The sequence below is a fragment of the Pseudophryne corroboree genome, chromosome 5 (genome assembly GCF_028390025.1).
Source record: "Pseudophryne corroboree isolate aPseCor3 chromosome 5, aPseCor3.hap2, whole genome shotgun sequence".
Lineage (NCBI taxonomy): Eukaryota > Metazoa > Chordata > Amphibia > Anura > Myobatrachidae > Pseudophryne > Pseudophryne corroboree.
This window is the reverse complement of record NC_086448.1, coordinates 74,978,896-74,987,249: the sequence shown is the minus strand read 5'-3', so window position 1 is coordinate 74,987,249 and position 8,354 is coordinate 74,978,896.

The window sequence follows — 8,354 nt, the reverse complement described above, 5'->3', positions numbered from 1 at the left end:
AGGGCCCTTATGTCCCCATGTCTCCCTCAATTCCCAACCACCAAGTCTTTTGTACTTTTAGCCTCCATGTCTCTCGGTCCTTCTTCCCGACCAGCCTCTCAAACTCCTTTTCACTACAGGTATATCTTTCTCCTCTCCGTCTGTGTCTCTCATTCTCTTTATTCCCTACATGATTACCATTCTCCTCTCCCTCTGTGTCTCTCATTCTCTATCCCCCTACAGGTATATTATTCTCCTCTCCCTCTGTGTCTCTCATTCTCTATCACCGTACAGGTATATCTTTCTCCTCTCCCTCTGTGTCTCTCATTCTCTATCCCCCTACAGGTATATTTTTCTCCTCTCCCTCTGTGTCTCTCATTCTCTATCCCCCTACAGGTATATCTTTCTCCTCTCCCTCTGTGTCTCTCATTCTCTATCCCCCTACAGTTATATCTTTCTCATCACCCTCTGTGTCTCTCATTCTCTATCCCCCTACAGGTATATCTTTCTCCTCACCCTCTGTGTCTCTCATTCTCTAACCCCCTACAGGTATATTTTTCTCCTCTCCCTCTGTGTCTCTCATTCTCTATCCCCCTACAGGTATATCTTTCTCCTCTCCCTCTGTGTCTCTCATTCTCTATCCCCCTACAGGAATATCTTTCTCCTCACCCTCTGTGTCTCTCATTCTCTATCCCCCTACAGGTATATCTTTCTCCTCTCCCTCTGTGTCTCTCATTCTCTATCCCCCTACAGGTATATCTTTCTCCTCTCCCTCTGTGTCTCTCATTCTCTAACCCCCTACAGGTATATCTTTCTCCTCACCCTCTGTGTCTCTCATTCTCTAACCCCCTACAGGTATATCTTTCTCCTCTCCCTCTGTGTCTCTCATTCTCTAACCCCCTACAGGTATATCTTTCTCCTCTCCCTCTGTGTCTCTCATTCTCTATCCCCCTACAGGTATATCTTTCTCCTCTCCCTCTGTGTCTCTCATTCTCTAACCCCCTACAGGTATATCTTTCTCCTCTCCCTCTGTGTCTCTCATTCTCTAACCCCCTACAGGTATATCTTTCTCCTCTCCCTCTGTGTCTCTCATTCTCTAACCCCCTACAGGTATATCTTTCTCCTCTCCCTCTGTGTCTCTCATTCTCTAACCCCCTACAGGTATATCTTTCTCCTCTCCCTCTGTGTCTCTCATTCTCTAACCCCCTACAGGTATATCTTTCTCCTCTCCCTCTGTGTCTCTCATTCTCTAACCCCCTACAGGTATATCTTTCTCCTCTCCCTCTGTGTCTCTCATTCTCTAACCCCCTACAGGTATATCTTTCTCCTCACCCTCTGTGTCTCTCATTCTCTAACCCCCTACAGGTATATCTTTCTCCTCTCCCTCTGTGTCTCTCATTCTCTAACCCCCTACAGGTATATCTTTCTCCTCACCCTCTGTGTCTCTCATTCTCTAACCCCCTACAGGTATATCTTTCTCCTCTCCCTCTGTGTCTCTCATTCTCTAACCCCCTACAGGTATATCTTTCTCCTCTCCCTCTGTGTCTCTCATTCTCTAACCCCCTACAGGAATATCTTTCTCCTCTCCCTCTGTGTCTCTCATTCTCTAACCCCCTACAGGAATATCTTTCTCCTCTCCCTCTGTGTCTCTCATTCTCTAACCCCCTACAGGTATATCTTTCTCCTCTCCCTCTGTGTCTCTCATTCTCTAACCCCCTACAGGAATATCTTTCTCCTCTCCCTCTGTGTCTCTCATTCTCTATCCCCCTACAGGATTACCTTTCTCCAGTGCTGCGTTACACGTGCCAGTTTTCTTTTTTTTTATCTCCCTCCAGGGGTGTCGTGGACACCCCCAGTGTGAGAAGTTGTGGTGGCATGCTGGTCCTTCTGGATCCCGGTATCGTGAGCGCTGGGTTCCCGACCGTCAGGATCCTGACTAGCTCCCTTCTCCAGCTCTCGTTGAGATTTCAAGATGCATAGTTATCTAGTAGGTCTCAGGGGCAGATTTATTAAGCCTGGTGAAGTGATAAAGTGGAAGGTGATAAAGCACCAGCCAATCGGCTCCTAACTTCCATGTTACAGGCTGGGTTTTGAAAAATGACAGCTAGGAGCTGACTGGCTGGTGCTTTATCACCTTCCACTTTATCACTTCACCAGGCTTAATAAATGGGGTTGGGACTCAAGGTTGACACCACTTTGGTCGACACCACAAATAGGTCGACATGGACAAAATGTCGACATGAACAAGGTTGACACGAACAAAGGTCGACATGAGTTTTTTCTGTTTTTTTGGTGTCGTTTTCTCCGTAAAAATGACTGGGAACCCTCATTAGTGCACAGTGTTCCCTCGCATGGTTCGCTTCACTCGCCATGCTTTAGGCAAGGTGCCTTGCTCCACTACCGCTGCGCTCGGCACAGGTTACTATTCCCAATCGTAGTCCAAGTGGATAGCAAAGTAGGGAAAAGGTTGTTAAAAAAATGTGAAAAACTCATGTCGACCATTTTTCAGGTCGACCTTAGGTGTGTCGTCCAATGGGTGTCGAGCTTAGTGGTGTCGACCAAGAGTCTCGATACCGTTCATAAATCTGCAGCTCAGTTCCTGGCTGATTTAGTTTTTTTTGTTTATATAAACAGAGGTGCTTTTTGTTCTGAGATGGGTGAACCAAATTAGAGGCTTCTAAATTATGCAGGTCCTTCCGAGTTGTTCGCTCGTTGCCGATTTTCGCAACGGAGCGATTAATGCGAAAATGCGCATGCACATGGTACGCAGTGCGCATGCGCTAAGTATTTTTGCTCAAAACTTAGTAGACTTATTCACGGCAGAACAAAGAATTTTCATCGTTAAAGTGATCGGAGTGTGATTGACAGGAAGTGGGTGTTTCTGGGAAGAAACTGACCGTTTTCAGGGAGTGTGCGGAAAAACGCATGCGGGCCAGGAAAAAACGCGGGAGTGTCTGGAGAAACAGGGGAGTGGCTGTCCAAACACAGAGCGTGTTTGTGACGTCAAACCAGGAACGAAACGGGCTGAGCTGATCGCAGTGTAGGAGTAATTCTCGAGCTACTCAGAAACTGCTAAGAATTTTCTATTCGCACTTCTGCTGAGCTAAGATACACTCCCAGAGGGCGGCGGCCTAGCGTGTGCAATACTGCTAAAATCTGCTTGCGAGCGAACAACTTGGAATCACCCCCTATGTCCCGTGTTTTTCTCCCAATATCCCGGTAATAAGAAATTACTTTCCAGGGCTATTTTTCCATATTATCCTGCAGGGACAGCAGCTCCAATAAGATCCCGTCAATGTGCAGACTAGAATGAAAAATTATATTTTACATGAGTACAGTAGTTTGCGTTCTATGGGGGTAATTCCAAGTTGATCGCAGCAGGATTTTTGTTAGCAAATGGGCAAAACCATGAGCACTGCAGGGGAGGCAGATGTAACATGTGCAGAGAGAGTTAGATTTGGGTGGGGTGTGTTCAATCTGCAATCTAATTTGCAGTGTAAAAATAAAGCAGCCAGTATTTACCCTGCACAGAAACAAAATAGACCTCCCAAATCTAACTCTTTCTGCACGTTATATCTGCCTCCCCTGCAGTGCACATGGGCCCTCATTCCGAGTTGTTCGCTTGCTAGCTGCTTTTAGCAGTATTGCACACGCTAAGCCGCCGCCCTCTGGGAGTGAATCTTAGCTTAGCAGAATTGCGAACGAAAGATTCGCAAAATAGCGAAGACAAAATTCGTAGCAGTTTCTGAGTAGCTCGAGACTTACTCCTCCAGTGCGATCAGTTCAGTGCTTGTCATTCTTGGTTTGATGTCACAAACACACCCAGCGTTCGCCCAGCCACTCCCCCGTTTCTCCAGCCACTCCTGCGTTTTTACCTGAAACGCCAGCGTTTTTTCACACACTCCCATAAAACAGCCAGTTTCCGCCCAGAAACACCCACTTCCTGTCAATCACATTACGATCAGCAGAACGATGAAAAAACTTCGTAATGCCGTGAGTAAAATACCAAACTACTTAGCAAATTTACTTGACACAGCCGCAGTGCGAACATTGCGCATGCACAGTTTGCGAAAAATCGCTCCGATGCGAAGTAAAATAACGAGCGAACAACTCGGAATGAGGGCCATGGTTTTGCCCATTTGCTAACTAAAATCCTGCTGCGATCAACTTGGAATTACCCCCTATATGTGGACTCAGCAGAGCTACTGAGCTCCTCATATCCAAACTGTGTTAATGGAAACCATTGGCTGTGTTGGCGAAGGTCATCTACATATGGCTGAGCTTTTCGGAGCTGCACAAATTTGGCCCTTTCTCCGCCAACTTGGATTCATATGATGACTAAAGGTGCGATCAATATTGGCCCGGACCGTGGTCTCTATTTACTAAGCTTTGGAGAGAGATAAAGTGGTTAGTGATAAACTACCAGTCAATCAGCTCGTAACTGTCACCTTTTTTTTTTTTTTTTTTAAATGTCAGGAGCTGGTTGCTTGGTACTTATCTCCTTGTAAGGCTTAGTAAATACACCCCTGTATGCGCTGTGCTTCCCTTTTTATGTCCTCAGGGAAATCTTAAATTCTGCTGAGTTCCTCTGAATACTCATGTTTTAAAATAAATCTGTTTTACAAATAGGACACTTGAAATCAGCAAGAGTTTGGGCTTTGATGATACACATGCATGTTAGACATGGCATCTTCTCCCTTCCATCTCTGCACACTCTGGTCCAATCAGAGTGTTGAACGGTTTCGTGAAAGCCGGTGGTTGATGTATTATGCGCCGGCTGGATGCCTTGAGCGAGAGCCAGTAGGCTAATCGCTGCCCACCCAGTGTACTGTGTAACCTGGGCCTAACGTGAGCAGGACAGATCCTCTGTATGTGACAGTGGCGTGCGGTGAGGTCAGTGGCTGGTGAGGCACTACAGCCATAATGTACGCTGCATCCTGCCGATGACCCCTACCGCCTCCGAGCCAATGCCCGCTGCCACCGCCAATGGCTTACAAACTCGCCCATCATCAACTGACCCAGCCCTCCGCCACTAATTTGCATCTCAGTCCGATGCCGCCAATGCCCACTGCCTGCCTGCTCATCATACTTGTTGTATATTGTACATTTTTATAGAAAAAAATAAATAAAAATAGTGTTTGGGACTGGGAAGGAAGTGGGAGGAGGGCATGAATGCAATTCTTTTGTCCAGGGCTTCCATTAACTTAATGGAGAAGGGTCTGAATGGGTTAAAAAAATGTAACGAAAAAATGCGTGAGGTCCCCCCTCCAAAGTATAACCAGCCTCGGGCTCTTTGAGCCGGTCCTGGTTGTTTAAATACTGGGGAAAAATTGGACAGGGGTTCCCCGTATTTAGACAACCAGCACCGGGCTCTTAGTCCGGTCCTGGTTCCAAAAATACGGGGAACAAAAGATGTAGGGGTCCCGTATTTTTAAAACCAGCACCGGGCTCCACTAGCCAGGGACATAATGCCACAGCCGGGGGACACATTTATGTAGGTCCCTGCGGCCGTGGCATTACCCCCCCCAACTAGTCACCCCTGGCCGGGGTTCCCTGGAGGAGTAGGGACCCCTTAAATCAAGGGGTCACCTCCCCTCCAGGCACCCAAGGGCCAGGGGTGAAGCCCGAGGCTGTCCCCAGCACCCCTGGGCGGTGGGTGCCGGGCTGATAGTCATGTGTGTAAAAAAAAGAATATTGTTTTTTGTTGTGGAACTACAAGGCCCATCAAGACTCCCCCGCTTGCTGGTACTTGGAGAACCTCAAGTACCAGCATGCGGGGAAATAACGGGCCCGCTGGTACCTGTAATTCTACAACAAAAAAAATACCCAAATAAAAACACAACTCACACACCGTGAAAGTAAAGATTTATTAAAACACACTTACACACTCACACATACTTACCTACATCCCACGCCGGTCACGTCCACTTGTCCAGTAGAATCCAATAGGTGGTTCCTGTAAAAATAAGAGAAAGATTACTTGCCTACATCCCACGTCGGTCACGTCCACTTGTCCAGTAGAATCCAATAGGGTAGGGGTTCCTGCAAAAATGAACATTATACTTACAAACTGAGAGAGAGAGAGAGAGAGAGAGAGAGAGAGAGAGTGTGTGAGGGCGGGATGTACTAAGCAGTAATATAGCGGTAAAACCTGTTACCGGCCCGATGTCTTTTCCCCGTATGTTCTATTAATCCTCAGCCTACTGCGCTGTCAGTTGCTTCTGCATCTCCTGTTACACGTGACTTCTTCGGCACGGTACCTGCTGTCATAGGTAGCCTATTGTTCCACCACGGGCACCGTATGTACGAGCGTACAGGACCTGTCACCTCCAGGCATATGTGCCATCGTTTAATGATCGGAGGTGATGGGTCCCATACGTTCGTATATACGGTGCCCGCGGTGGACCAATAGGCTACCTATGAGAGCAGGTATCGTGCAGAAGTCACGTGTAACAGGTGCAAGTGACAGCGTGGCAGGCTGGGGGTTAATTCAATACGGGGAAAAGATATTGAGCTAGTAGGACACCCCCCCCCCCTACCTGCTGCTGGGGAGAGTCGCACGAGACCCACACACACACACACCTCTACCTGCTGCTGCGCACACACACACACACACCCTACCTGCTGCTACACCCCCCCCCTCCCCCCTACCTGCTGCTGCTGGACACCCCCCCACACACACCTGCTGCTGCTGGACACACACACACTACCGCTGCTGCTGCTGGACGACCCCCCCCTACCTGCTGCTGCTGGACACACAACACACACAAACACTACCTCTGATGCTGCTGTACCCCCCCGCCCCCACACACACCTGCTGCTGGACGGACACACACACAAACACACACTATCTCTGCTGCTGGACGCCCCCCTACCTGCTGCTGCTGAACACACACACACAACACACACAAACACTACCTCTGATGCTGCTGGACACCCCCCCCCCCCGCCCCCACACACACCTGCTGCTGCTGGACGGACACACACACAAACACACACTACCTCTGCTGCTGGACGTCCCCCCCCCCCCCCCCCTACCTGCTGCTGCTGGCTGGACACACAACACACACAAACATTACCTGCTGGGGAGAACCGCACCGGAGGAGAGAGAGCCGCTCCGGTCAGCGGGAGGGGGAGAGCCGCACACCACGGCGCTTTGATCAGCAGGAAGACGTATGAGGTCGGGGAAGAGCCGCACTCCCGCCTACCTCCAGCGCCACTCGCCGCCGGGACCCGCCGCCTCCAGCGCCGCATGTGTGGGATTGTGTCAAACAGGCAGAGGTAGCAATTCATGTATATTCACCCTTCCGACGATGCGCTGCGGTGTCTGGGGCTCCTGCAGGGAGGTCATCTCCAGCGGTCCTTCCCAGCGATGCGCGGGGTCCAGCGCTGGGTTCCTTTGCGCATGCGCAGGGTGTTGACCTCCCGGCAGGCCGCAGTGGTTGCTGGGAGGTCGGTGTGCGGAGCCAGCGCGAGGTGCAGAGCAGCGATCAGGGAAGCATTGAGCTTCCCTGCCGTCTCCGCACTACAGTTCAGGTTACGCCATCCAGAGATGGCGAACCTGAACTCCATGGAGAAGCGGAAAGCAGAGCTTTCCGCACCTTCATGAATCGCACTCACCATACAAAGTTATGGTGATGCGATTCAGGCACAGAGCGGGGGTACCACTGGAGAAGTCAGACTTCTCCACGGTAACCCGCTCTGTGAATTGCAGTAGGCAGAGAAAAGCCCTGTTTAACGCAAAACAGGGCTTTTCAATGCTACATGAATAGACCCCTAGGTACCCACATATACAACTAATATATTCCTATACAGCATGTACACATATCACTATACAGCACATTTAACCCTATGCTTACATGGTATACATCACACTACATACAGTACATACAGCCCTGCATGAATCTGGTATACAGCACATATATCCCTACTTACAGCAGGTAAACAGCACACAGATCCCTGTATATACAGAGCAGGTAGAGCACTAAATACAGCACATATAGATTCCTATATACTGCAGGTATATAGATATATATACAGGGATCTGTGGACAATAAATTGAGCTGTAAATTACAGTCACCGAGGAGAGAGACAGAAGTTACAGATAGGGAAGTGGGGAGAGACAGGAGGAGGGAGAGGGACCGTGAAAGAGAGAGAGTGAAAATCACACTCACGTACAGGAGCTCTGGCAGGAGAGGGGGGAGGAGGCGGGGGGAAGATAAGGAAGGCACTCCGCGGCAGACACACGGAGCTCTGCTCCACAGAGGCACAGACAGCAGCACCTGGTAGTTGGCAGCGCTGAGCTATATGTAGTGTGAGAAGGAAGTGCAGGCAGTATAAGCAAGGACACTGGTCTCCAGGAGCTGTCATCTCAG